Source organism: Garra rufa, unplaced genomic scaffold (assembly GCF_049309525.1).
Source record: "Garra rufa unplaced genomic scaffold, GarRuf1.0 hap1_unplaced_002, whole genome shotgun sequence".
In the NCBI taxonomy this organism is placed as follows: Eukaryota; Metazoa; Chordata; class Actinopteri; order Cypriniformes; family Cyprinidae; genus Garra; species Garra rufa.
This window is the reverse complement of record NW_027394277.1, coordinates 1,971,762-1,985,417: the sequence shown is the minus strand read 5'-3', so window position 1 is coordinate 1,985,417 and position 13,656 is coordinate 1,971,762.

The window sequence follows — 13,656 nt, the reverse complement described above, 5'->3', positions numbered from 1 at the left end:
CAGATAGTTAACGTCTATATGGGTTCAGAAAGGGGAAACACATATGTGGCCCACGTTGATAAACCATATGGGTTTGGCATGGGCAAACTCAATCAATCCCATACAGGCTGCCTACATGGGGCCAATGTAGTACTCAGATAGTTAACGTCTATATGGGTTCAGAATGGGGAAACACATATGGGGCCCACTTTGATAAACCATATGGGTTTGGCATGGGCAAACTCAATCAATCCCATACAGTCTGCCTACATGGGGCCAATGTAGTACCCAGATAGTTAACGTCTATATGGGTTCAGAATGGGGAAACACATATGGGGCCCACTTTGATAAACCATATGGGTTTGGCATGGGCAAACTCAATCAATCCCATACAGTCTGCCTACATGGGGCCAATGTAGTACCCAGATAGTTAATGTCTATATGGGTTCAGAATGGGGAAACACATATGGGGCCCGGTTTGATAAACCAAAAGGGTTTGGCATGGGCAAACTCAATCAGTCCCATACAGTCTGCCTACATGGGGCCAATGTAGTACCCAGATAGTTAACGTCTATATGGGTTTAGAATGGGGAAACACATATGGGGCCCGCTTTGATAAACCATATGGGTTTGGCATGGGCAAACTCAATCAGTCCCATACAGTCTGCCTACATGGGGCCAATGTAGTACCCAGATAGTTAACGTCTATATGGGTTCAGAATGGGGAAACACATATGGGGCCCGCTTTGATAAACCATATGGGTTTGGCATGGGCAAACTCAATCAGTCCCATACAGTCTGCCTACATGGGGCCAATGTAGTACCCAGATAGTTAACGTCTATATGGGTTCAGAATGGGGAAACACATATGGGGCCCGCTTTGATAAACCATATGGGTTTGGCATGGGCAAACTCAATCAATCCCATACAGTCTGCCTACATGGGGCCAAGGTAGTACCCACATAGTTAACGTCTAGATGGGTTCAAAACTGGGAAACACATATGGGGCCCGGTTTCATAAACCATATGGGTTTGGCATGGGCAAACACAATCAGTCCCATATAGGGAGCCCACATGGGGCCAAATTGGTAACCACATAGTTAATTGATAGTTACCAAAAAATAACTACAATACTTATATATTTTTTTTTCATTGTAAAACCATTATAAATTTTCATAAGGGACATGGGGTCCTCTTGGCCAAACCAAATATGATTCTAACCCTAATCAAACATGACTGTGTCTAATTTACAAATAGTTTGGAGCATTATGATTAGCTTTTGGTTAGAGCCGTGTTTGGTTAGAGTTAGAACTAAACTCAGCAAGACAATCATCACAATTCTGTCGTCATTTGCTCATTCTCTGTTCAAAACCTGCATGAAGTCTTTCTTCTGTTGAACATTATCTAAATTATTTTTTAAATAGTTATTTTAAAGAATGTTGGAAGCCAGTTACTGGACACATCTTGGGAAATAAAAATTAATAAATAAAAAGGCTATGGAAGTCATTGGGGGCCAGAAACTTTTTGTTAAGATAATTTCCCAAAATATTTGTGTATATTGTTTTTATTACACAGAAAAAATTAATACAGGTTTGGTACAACTTAAGGTGAGGTAATGATAGCAGAATTTTGGAGCTGAAGAACCCAGCTGGTACAGGCAAACCAGGTCAAACCTGGGTGTGGTCAAAAATGTCCTGCATAGCACATGTCTTTTGATATCTGAAATTGGGCAAATGACCTGTACAATCATAGGACATTACATATTCAAAGTGTCAGTTCCCTTCCGGGAACTCGAGCCGCGTCTAGAAACGCTATGGGGAACGCCATTGGCGGGCCGCACTCTGAATCATGTCTACAACCAATGAAATGACGGGAGTGACGTCACAGGCGCGGTGACGTCATCGACCAGGAAGTATAAAGCACGTGCGTTCGACGCCCGCGGCAGCTTTTGTCATTCAGCGAGAGCGCTCTGTGTCTGTCTGTCTGCCATTTTGCTGTTTATTGTGCCAGTTTGCACGCATTTCTTTTGAGTAAAATGGCTTCAAAACAACCTTTAAAACCAGAAAAGAAAAGTTTGGTGGCTGTTAGAAGACATAGACCGTGTGTTCCTCCCTGCCAACGTTTTATTGTTGGTGGGGATACACACGGTCTATGTGTGGTGTGTTTGGGACCGGAGCACGCACAGTCAGCCCTCGAAAAGGCTGACTGTCCGCAGTGTGAACGCCTGCCGCTGCGGGTGCTCCGTTCCCGGAAAGCCCTCTTCGAGGAGGGGGCTTTCACTAGCGTGCCTCGCGGGTCCGGCCCCGCTGCCGCCGAGGCGGAGCGGTTGCGCCACTCGTGGGGCTCGCAGCTCGATCTGCTGGAGGGTTTGGAGACGGGTGAACCCCTATCTCCTCCCTCACTCAGCGGCGCGAGCGATCTCCTATTGGATGAGGAAGCCCGCACTGCGGCCTCTTCCCTCCAAGAAGAGATCCCAGAGCTCCACATATCTTCCTCCGAGGAGGTTGATATGGAAAGCCTGGAGGACACACCACAGCCACCCCGTTCGCCTCAGTACGAGGAGCTCGTGGAGGTACTGACCCATGCGGTAGCCAAACTAAACATCTCATGGCCCGCAGAGCAACATCATGAGCCGCAGGGAAGCAAGTTAGACGATCGCTTCCTGCGGACAAGGTCAGCACCTCCCAAACGGAGCCTTCCATTTTTCCCAGATCTGCACAAAGAGATCTCAAGATCCTGGGGGAAGCCGTACTCCTTCCGCCTCTATAACCCCACTGAGAGTTATGCTAACGTGGGGGGTACGGAGGAGTACGGTTACAGGGCGATGCCACGGGTTGAACAGACGCTCGCGGGCTATCTGGCACCCGGTTCGGCATCGTCCCTGAAGGCTCCGTCCTTGCCCACCAAGCCACTAAAATCTACATCCATCATGGTGGGCAAGGCATATACGGCAGCAGGTCAGGCTGGTTCATGTTTGCACACCATGGCCATCCTTCAGGCTTACCAGGCTGACCTGCTGAAGGAGTTTAACGACGGCGAGGAGGTTAACATCTCAGAGATGCGGCGCACAGCAGACCTCGCCCTCCGCGCCACCAAGGAGACCGCCCGTGCAGTGGGTCGGTCTATGGCAGCCCTGGTGGCCGCGGAGAGGCATCTCTGGTTGTCCCTGTCCGCACTAAAAGATAAGGACAGGGCAACACTCCTGGACGCCCCCATAGAGCCAAGCTCCGGCCTCTTCGGTGCCTCGGTGGACACAGTTGTCGCCAGGCACCAGGAGGCCAGGAAGCAGGCAGCGGCGTTCAGGACGTACCTCCCTCGCCGCGTTTACTCCTCTGAGGCTGCTGGACGGGCGCAGCCTCAGCCGTCAACGAGCTCCTCACACAGAGAGGCACAGAAACAGAGTGTTGCCGCCCGCGCTCCTCCGGTTCGTCCTAGAGGACGGGGCCGGCAACGCTCTGGGCCGGGGGCCTCTAAGAGGAGGCCTGACCTGAGGGTCGTCCTCCAGTCAAAGAGGTCCTCGGCCAAACGGCCCTGACGGTCAAGCACCAGGGTCATTGAGGGCAGCCCCTCTCGAGGGGGTTTATTCGGCGCCACAGTCTGTGGTCACCGAGCCCCCTCGGGGCCCTCAGGAGATTTGTCAGCTAACTCTGCCAGTGTTAAAAAATCAGGGCGCGGCAATCTCCCGCGAACACCATTTTCTAGCTGTTCCACCCGGAAACGTAGTGGCCCTAGGAAGTTCGCAACCCTTACGGGGGTCTTCAAAGAAGCTAGTTCAGGAGTCTCCTGCCAGTACGCTGTTACAGGTCCCCGAACTAGCCCCTCAAACAAATCCAGAAGCCAGTCTCGAGAGGCTGGTTCCCTTAGTAGATTTTCTGGCAGCGTGGAAACTACTGCCGAACGTCTCCACATGGGTCCTGCGCACTGTAGAGAAAGGGTACTGCATTCAGTTTGGCGCCAAGCCGCCACCTTTCAGCGGGGTATTTCCAACTCTGGTGAGCCCCGAGCAGGGTCTGGTAATGGAACAAGAAGTAGTAACTCTCTTGAGGAAGGAGGCCATCGAGGTGGTCCCTCCTCAACACAGAGAATCCGGGTTCTACAGCCGGTACTTCATCGTTCCCAAGAAGGATGGAGGGCTTCGGCCCATATTAGATCTCAGGCAGCTGAACCGCTCAGTAAAGAAACTGAAGTTCAGAATGCTCAAGTAAGGACAGGGCAACACTCCTGGACGCCCCCATAGAGCCAAGCTCCGGCCTCTTTGGTGCCTCAGTGAAAAAGAAAAAAAATGTAGTGTCACAAATCAGGTCCGAGGACTGGTTTGTCACGATAGATCTAAAAGACGCATATTTTCACGTCTCCATCCTTCCTCAACACAGGAAGTTCCTCAGGTTCGCTTTCAGGGGCCCTCGCCCTCCGCGCCACCAAGGAGACCGCCCGTGCAGTGGGTCGGTCTATGGAAAGCTTACCAGTACAGGGTACTTCCTTTCGGCCTAGCTCTCTCTCCCCGCACTTTCACGAAATGTGTGGATGCTGCGCTGGCTCCTCTGCGACTCCAGGGCATCCGCATACTCAACTACATAGACGACTGGCTCATCCTAGCCAGCTCAGAGCAGTTAGCGGTTCAACATCGAGGTGTCGTTCTCGCTCATATGAAAGATCTAGGGTTGAGACTCAACGCCAAGAAAAGTGTACTTTCTCCACTACAGAGGACCACTTACTTAGGCGTGGTGTGGGATTCGACCACGATGCAGGCACGAATGTCACCTGCTCGGATCGAGTCGATCCTTACTGCAGTAAATGCGGTCAAGCTAGGCCAGTCACTCACTGTCAAACAGTTCCAAGTACTGTTAGGTCTTATGGCAGCCGCATCCAACGTGATACCTTTTGGACTGCTGCACATGAGACCACTACAGTGGTGGCTCAAAACCAGGGGGTTCTCCCCGAGGGGAAACCCGTTTCGCAAGATCAAGGTCACGCGGCGCTGCCTACGTGCCTTGGCCATGTGGAAGAAGCCCTGGTTCCTCTCTCAGGGTCCAGTTCTGGGAGCCCCTTGTCGCCGTGTCACGCTAGCGACGGACGCATCCCTCACTGGATGGGGAGCGGTCATGAGTGGCCGCTCAGCCCAAGGCCTGTGGAGCCCTCACCATCTCTCATGGCACATAAATTGCCTCGAGATGCTAGCTGTGTTCCAGGCCCTGAAGTATTTCCTTCCAGACCTAAGAAACCGCCACGTACTGGTCCGCACAGACAGTACTGCAGTAGTTTATTATATAAACCATCAAGGAGGGATCCGCTCACGCCCCTTGTTCAAGCTGGCGTACCGGATCCTCCTGTGGTCTCAAGGAAAGCTTCTCTCCCTGAGAGCAGTCCACATTCCTGGACATCTGAATGTGGGAGCAGACGTCCTGTCGAGGCAGGGGCCGAGGCCCGGGGAATGGATGCTTCACCCAGTAGTAGTGAAACAGATTTGGAGAAAATTTGGCCAGGCTCAGGTGGACCTCTTCGCGACTCGAGAGACATCGCAATGTCCCCTCTGGTTCTCTCTAGTTCCTCCAGCTCCTCTTGGACTGGACGCTATGGTACAGACGTGGCCGAGGCTTCGTCTGTACGCCTTTCCCCCGATCGCTCTGCTCCCGGGAGTTCTGGAAAGAGTACGCCGGTTCCAAGTGCGGCTGTTGCTAGTAGCCCCGTACTGGCCGGCCCGAGTATGGTTCTCAGACCTAGTCTCCCTCCTCGACGGCTCTCCATGGGAGATTCCCGTCAGGAGGGACCTCCTGTCTCAGGCTGGGGGCGCAGTTTGCCACCCCCACCCAGAGAGGTGGAAATTATGGGTGTGGCCCCTGAGGGGGCGCAACTCATAGAAGCTGGTCTCTCAACCGAGGTTGTTGAGACCCTTCTTCAATCCAGAGCTCCCTCTACGAGGAAACTTTATGGCCTTAAGTGGAACCTGTTTGTTAGATGGTGCTACGAACACAGCTGTGACCCAGTTAACTGCCCGATCGGTACAGTTCTGGAGTTCCTACAAACTCGCCTCTCCGCAGGGCTAGCTCACTCCACCCTGAAGGTGTACGTGGCGGCTATATCTGCCTTCCACGCCCCTCACGGTGGCCTCTCAGTGGGCAGAGACCCCTTGGTCATTCGTTTCCTCCGTGGTGCACTCAGGTTGAGGCCTCGAGTGAAACCCAGGGTTCCCACGTGGGACCTAGCTGTCGTGCTAGAAGCTCTATGCAAGCCTCCATTTGAGCCCATAGAGGAGATCACAGATCGCATGCTTACCATTAAGACAGCGCTCTTGTTAGCTCTCACCTCTCTAAAGAGAGTAGGGGACCTTCAGGCCCTTTCAGTGGCCCCTTCTCACTTAGACTTTGCCCCTGGGATGGCCAAAGCTTTTCTTTACCCCAGAGTCGGGTACGTACCGAAGGTCCCGTCCCTAGCACCACAGCCTATCACGCTACAAGCGTTCTATCCTCCTCCTTTCCTGGAGCCGGATCACAGGAAGTTCAATTGCATGTGCCCAGTCAGAGCATTAGATGCATACGTCCACAGAGCTGCCCTGTGGCGCAAATCAGAACAGCTGTTCGTCTGTTATGGCCCTCCAAAGAAGGGCCTCCCGGCTGCTAAGCCTACTATTAGTAGATGGATCATTGATGCTATATCTACTGCTTATGAGTCCTCTGGTCTCCCATCACCGATCGGAATCAAGGCTCACTCCACTCGAGGCCTCTCAGCCTCGAAAGCTCTGACGGCAGGTGTCCCCATCCAGGACATCTGCAATGCTGCGGGTTGGTCCTCGCCCCTGACCTTCGTCAGGTTTTATGAAATCGACCTCAGAGCCGCTCCAGGCTCCTTCGTCTTAGACTCAACTTAGAGAAAAGCCACTAAGATCAGCCATCTCCCTAGCCAGGAGGAGACTTCTCTAGGCGCATTCTTTTAGTTAAAAGAAGAGAAGTCGCTACTCGCCACATCCTCCTCGTGTGCCTGAGGGCCGAGGAGCGTTTTTCGGATCTTTGAAGCCTTTTGTCCGTGGAAGACTAGACAAAAGACAATTCTCTCGTGTCCTGCGATGGTTTCCAGGCCGATCTCACTCAGTCCCTCTTGGGCTGGCGATTTCCAGACAAAGGACTATTACTCCCCGTGGGCCTGAGGGCCGGGGATCACTTCACCTCTTGTCCGTAGAAAGCTAGACAAAGGTTCTCCCTCTCAAGCCCTGGTAGGCTCACCAGGCCAAAGTTCATTCAGTCCCTCTTGCTCTGACGTAACCCCAGGCAAAGGACTAAGACTCCTCGAGTGCCTGAGGGCCGAGGAGTACCTCTCTCTACGGCTTACGACCTGGCAAGGCTAAGACAAAGTATGGCTCGGTCCCTCTTGTTCTGGCCTCCCCAGACAACGGACTAAGACTCCTCGCGGGCCCGAGGGCCGAGGAGTGCCCCTTGCATTGATTACGTAAGCCCAGTGGAAGGTCTGCTTTATCCTCGTGTGCCCGAGGGCCGAGGATCTTACAACCCTCTTGTCCGCGGAATGCTAGACAATGGTCCATTTCCCTCGCGTGCTGGCAAGATTACCAGACTGAGCGTAATTCGGTCCCTCTGATTCTGGCCTTTCCCAGACCAAGGACTAAGACTCCTCGTCTGCCTAAGGGCCGAGGAGTGCCTCTTGCACTGGATGGCTACCAGGTAGAGGCCCATACTGTCCTCCCCGTGTGCCTGAGGGCCGGGGACTGCAGTGCCCTCTTGTCCGCACAAAGCTAGACAAAGGCTTATTCTCTCGCGTCCTGGAGCAGTACCAGGCCGAGCTCTTGAGTCCCTCTTGCTCTGGCAGAACCCCAGACAAAGGACTACCTCTCCTCGTGAGCCCGAGGGCCGAGGAGTACCTCTCGTTCTGGCTGGCGACCAGACAGAGGTGGACCACCTGGCTGAGGTCCGTCTCTCCCTCTGCACCTATTAATGTAAACAGGCAAAGGTCGAGAACTCCATCCTCGTGAGCCCGAGGGCCGAGGATCATATCACCCTCTTGTCCGTGGAACACTAGACAATGGTTTATCTTCCTCGCGTTCTGGAATTCCACCAGACCGAGTGTACTTCGGTCCCTCTGGTTCTGGCCCTTCCCAGACCAAGGACTAAGACTCCTCGTCTGCCCGAGGGCCGAGGAGTGCCTCCTGCACCGGCTGGCTACCAAGCGGAGGCCCATACTGTCCTCCCCGTGTGCCTGAGGGCCGGGGACTGCAGTGCCCTCTTGTCCGCACAAGGCTAGACAAAGGCTTATTCCCTCGCGTCCTAGCGGAGTACCAGGCCGAGCCCTTGAGTCCCTCTTGCTCTGGCGGAACCCCAGACAAAGGACTACTTTCTCCTCGCGAGCCTGAGGGCCGAGGAGTACTCTTGAGGTCGAGTACACCGTCCTCGTGGGTCTGAGGACCGAGGACCACTATCCTTCTGTCCAAGAGCATAGACAGTGGTTATTGCAGTCCCTCTTGTTCTGGCTACTCCCAGACAAAGGACTAAGACTCTGCGTGTGCCTGAGGGCCGCGGAGTACCTCTCGCTCTGGCTGGCGACCAGACAGAGGAAGACTACCTTTCCTCGTGTGCCCGAGGGCCGAGGTCCACAGGGCCTTCTTGTCCGCGGAATGCTAGACAAGGGCTCCTTTCTTTTCCACCCTGGTCAAGCAGACACAGCGCAGGGTCCTGTAAATTATGGGGGCGTTGGTAGTCTCGTTCCCCATAGCGTTTCTAGACGCGGCTCGAGTTCCCGGAAGGGAACGTCTCGGGTTACGTATGTAACCTTAGTTCCCTGAGGGAACGAGACGCCGCGTCTCGGACCATAATTCCCGCACCCTGCGGCGCTCGCTTCATTCCTTAAGAGCTGCCGCGGGCGTCGAACGCACGTGCTTTATACTTCCTGGTCGATGACGTCACCGCGCCTGTGACGTCACTCCCGTCATTTCATTGGTTGTAGACATGATTCAGAGTGCGGCCCGCCAATGGCGTTCCCCATAGCGTTTCTAGACGCGGCGTCTCGTTCCCTCAGGGAACTAAGGTTACATACGTAACCCGAGACGTTTTTAGTGGTCTGATTTTGTGAGTTACAGCACAATGCTTATCACAATAGATGTTTTTATATAAGAAAAAAATAAGGAAAACTGTGCACTTTAATGAAAAGGTTAGAGATTACTAATTATCTCTAAATAATGGGATAACATATTTGGATTGTAATCGCTTTGAGACGGGTAGAAGAAATCAAACCCTCTAGCAGCTTGTCATGTGCCCTGATTTAGTGAAACTCCCCCAGTTTTATGGTCAGTCGGAGTGACAAATGCATTTCTAGAGATATTCTTTTAAATTTTGTAAGGTCATCAGTTCATATAATAAAATAGCCCAAGTAAAGAAAGATATAATGGAATTTTATGTTTCTGAAATGTATCATTAGCTTTTTTTTATTTTATGTCCCAGCACATGACAAACCATCAAAGTTATAAAATGGTTTGCTAAATGATTGAAAAGGGTTAACAAAAATACTTGTAAATCAAAGTTGATTTTTTTTTTTACATGATACACTATTGCCAGTATTTTCTCCCTTCTAATGAACAGGTTTGACTACTTTAGTAATTTCCATTAGAACAAACTTAATGTTTAAGCATAAAATGATATTATAGGGAATTGTGTGCTTCTAATTTTATAGCAACAGTTTGGACAGGAGCCTCTTCAATTGTAAGATGACAATGCCTTTGTGTATAAGGCAAGGTTCAAACCGAAATGACTGATTCAGTCAGTGTGGAAGAACTTGACTGGTCTGCATAAAGCCAAGTCCTAATCCCAGTTGAACACCTCTGGACTGATTTTTAAATGACCTTGAGCCAAAAACTCATCGCCAAACACCAATGACTTGTACAAACACCACATGGACAAAAGTATTAGGACACCCCTTCTTTAAAACAGAAATAGGCACTTCTAAAACTGTGGCAACAAAAATGGGAACATAATTAATGTAGCCTATTTAAAAATTGTATTTTTATCTCTGTTGAAAAAGTTTTGGATTTGTCCAAAATGACTGTACCGATATGTACAAGTCATCGGTGTTTGGTGATAACTTTTTGGCTCAATGTCTGCATTTAAAGTCACACCGAGGTGTTCAACTGGGATTAAGACTTGGCTTTATGCAGACCAGTCAAGTTCTTCCACACTGACTGAATCAATCATTTCAATTTGAACCTTGCCTTCTACACAAAGGCATTGTTATGTTAAAACTGTTGCTATTAAAATTAATTCCCTAGAATATAATTTTATGCTTAAACATTAAGATTTGTACTCATGGAAATTACTAAAGTAGTCAAACCTGTTCATTAGAAGGGTACTTTTGGCTATATAGTGTATGTATTTTGAATCAATATCTTTGTTTTGATTTTGTGGACCTACAATTTTGTGAATGGCTACAACTGCATTTTTATTTCATACACTGAAAACAATTTTTGAACAACTATTAAAATAATACAGCCTACAAATAACACTAAACACACATATTTCTTAAAAAAAAAATCTTTATCTTGCCATTACCACGCTGGTTGTATAACCTTGCTGGAGGGATCATGATTGGTTAAGCTGACTGCCATCTGACAAGTAACTGGCCAATGACAGCTGTGCGCGCCTTTACTGGTCAAGTTTGAAAATACGTTAGTTTGTTACATTTTTATTTTAAATTAACTCGCGTTGTGACATGTGGAGAACAAAAGCTGGAATGTGAACACAGAGGAAGACCGGACTGGATCTGTGAGGTCCTGCAAGCAGATTGCTGATATCAGGTAAGGGAACATATTTCAGTCTTTCTAGCTTTATGTTCTTTCTGTGTAAATTCCACATGAGGTAACAGACGCACTATGACTTGCATCTGTGCTTCATCAAAGATGTTACACCAGATGCTAATCGCGATTAGCATATTAGCACGTATTTGTAGCCCCTGATATTGCTATGTGTTATAGATAGGCTACGAATGTTGTCAGCTAATTTAAACGCAATGCATGAGAAGGAGCAATGAGTACAGTGATGAAAGTGCTATTAAAGCTCGGAAACACAGGAATCTAACTATAAAACACAAACTGCTACCAATAACATTATTTATAATCTTTGATTCTAAATCTTTCATGGGATTAAAATATAAAAGTATGGTTCTTCTCATAATCAAAAATACATTTGTAAGACATTTGCCCCACTGATTATCAATATGACTAACTTTTTTATTCTTTTGTCTTTCTTCATCTGAGATAACAAATACGGAGAACATGCTACCATCATCAGTCCTTTAGTTGTTTCACTACAAAAAATATTATGAGTCCTTCATGAGCCTTAAATGGGTCTGGATAAATGCAGCTGCAGGTAAAATTATGTTAAGTTTTGGTTTGATTTGGGTGCACAAATTTTTAAGCTACAATTGTGTTTACCTTGTTTTGATACATTTATAAAAAGAGTCTATTGTTGTGAATCCAGTGTCTTTTTGGGGATTCACATTTTTTCTTTTTGGATTGCCATGAGTTAGGCATATTCTTACATTTTTAATTATATAATAACTAACAGTCTCAAAGCTGACTGTTCATGTTTTCTGAATGATTTATAGTGGCAAATGTTGGTACGATTGAAAAACATTTTGTATAAGAGTTCAAAAGAATTTTAAAAGTGAAATCTTTATTTTTAAGGACTTATCAGCCCACCCCAGACCGACTGAGGATTCAGCTGATTACTGGCAATATAGTGGAGGGCTCTTCTTTATCTGCTACACTCCACTAGAACTTCTGGTATGGATTTATTAACTATTTGCAAAGTTTTGATTTGATGTAATTTAATAAAATGTACTTTTTAATTTACTTTTATGTCCTATTTAAATTTGTTTTTACATAATTTACTTAATACAGTGTGCAGTTAGGATTCTGAATTATGTGTAATGATTTAAATTCTAAATTGACTCTAAAAATTAATTTGCCAGAACCTACAATTACGTGTTATTTTATTTTTTATTTTATTATTATATATTTTTTTGTTAAATCTTCAGGTAGTAAAAAAAAAAAAAAAGTTTTAGTATTTTAGTTTATCTAAGAGCTCTAACTTATGTTATTAAAACTGTAACCCTTAAGTCGATCCATCCTGGAAATTTAAGAATGGTCCAAATTTGTGATCAACTCAGTTGTTTTCCAACGGCACAAAGAAGAATATTTTAAAATTTCTATTTTAAATCACTCATAAATCATCAGCATTAATAATATTAATAATAATAAAAAATACTTTAAAGGGATAGTTCACCCAAAAATGAAAATTTGATGTTTATCTGCTTACCCCAAATGCATCCAAGATGTAGGTGACTTTGTTTCCTCAGAAAAACACAAACGAAGATTTTTAACGAAAACTGGTGCGGTCTGCCAGCCTTATCATGGACGTGGATGGGCACCAAACCTTTAAAAGTAAACAAAAACATGCACAGACAAATCCAAATTACACCCTGCTACTCGTGAGGATACATTGATGTCCTAAGACACGAAACGATCGATTTTTGTTAGAAACTGAACAGTTTTTATATCATTTTTTACCTTTGATACACAGCCACGTCCATCTGTCCTGAGCACGGGCTCATCATCCGGATCGTTATACGTGTAGCGCTCTGGCATAGTATACACAAACACCGGAAGCGATCTGTCGCATGAATACAACACTCATTGTTTCCACAGTGCTCAGAGATTGTGGCTATAGCGGCTATTCAAAATGGTAATTACTTGCGCGTATCCTGATTGTTCAAACCGATTTAAAACTCATCCGGGACTTGTACTGATTTCCCCTTACGGCGTTTGCGTATTCTTCGCCTGAGCGCGAGCACATGTAACGTGACTGATGCCAAACTCGTGCTCAGGACAGATGGACGTGGCTGTGTATCAAAGGTAAAAAATGATATAAATACTGTTCAGTTTCTCTCAAAAAACGATCTTTTCGTGTCTTAAGACATCAATGTATCATCACAAGCCGCAGGGTGGAATTTGGATTTGTCTGTGCATGTTTTTGTTTACTTTTAAAGGTTTGGTGCCCATCCACGTCCATGATAAGGCTGGCAGACTGCACCGGTTTTCGTTAAAACCGAAAACGTTTCGTTCTCTGTTTGTGTTTTTCTTAGGAAACAAAGTCACCTACATCTTGGATGCATTGGGGGTAAGCAGATAAACAAATTTTCATTTTTGGGTGAACTATCCCTTTAAGCATTATTTTGTTGGTCGATTCCATCCATGGACATAGAATATAAATGCGAGAATCTGCCTAATAGTAAAATGACAAAGTCTTGATAAAAAAATTTATTATCATTTTTGTTGTTATTATTATTATTATTTTCTAAATGGTTAACTCATAACAATAATTGAAGTGGTCCTTTAAAACACATTGCATATTTATGCTTCATAAACTGATTTTATCAATAAAAAATTTAATTAGATTAGTTTGAATGAATGAACAGTAATTCTCTATTGATTTCCCTAATGCCCCTCCAATGACACTCCAATTCTATGACAATTTAGAATTATTTTTATAATTATTATTATTTTTAGTATTATCCTGAGTAATAGTTGTTTTTCTTTAATATGTTGTTTTAACATGTAAGTTACATTTTTTTTAACAATTTACTAAACACATCCTAGAAAACCTGTCTATTGGAATAGAATCTGTA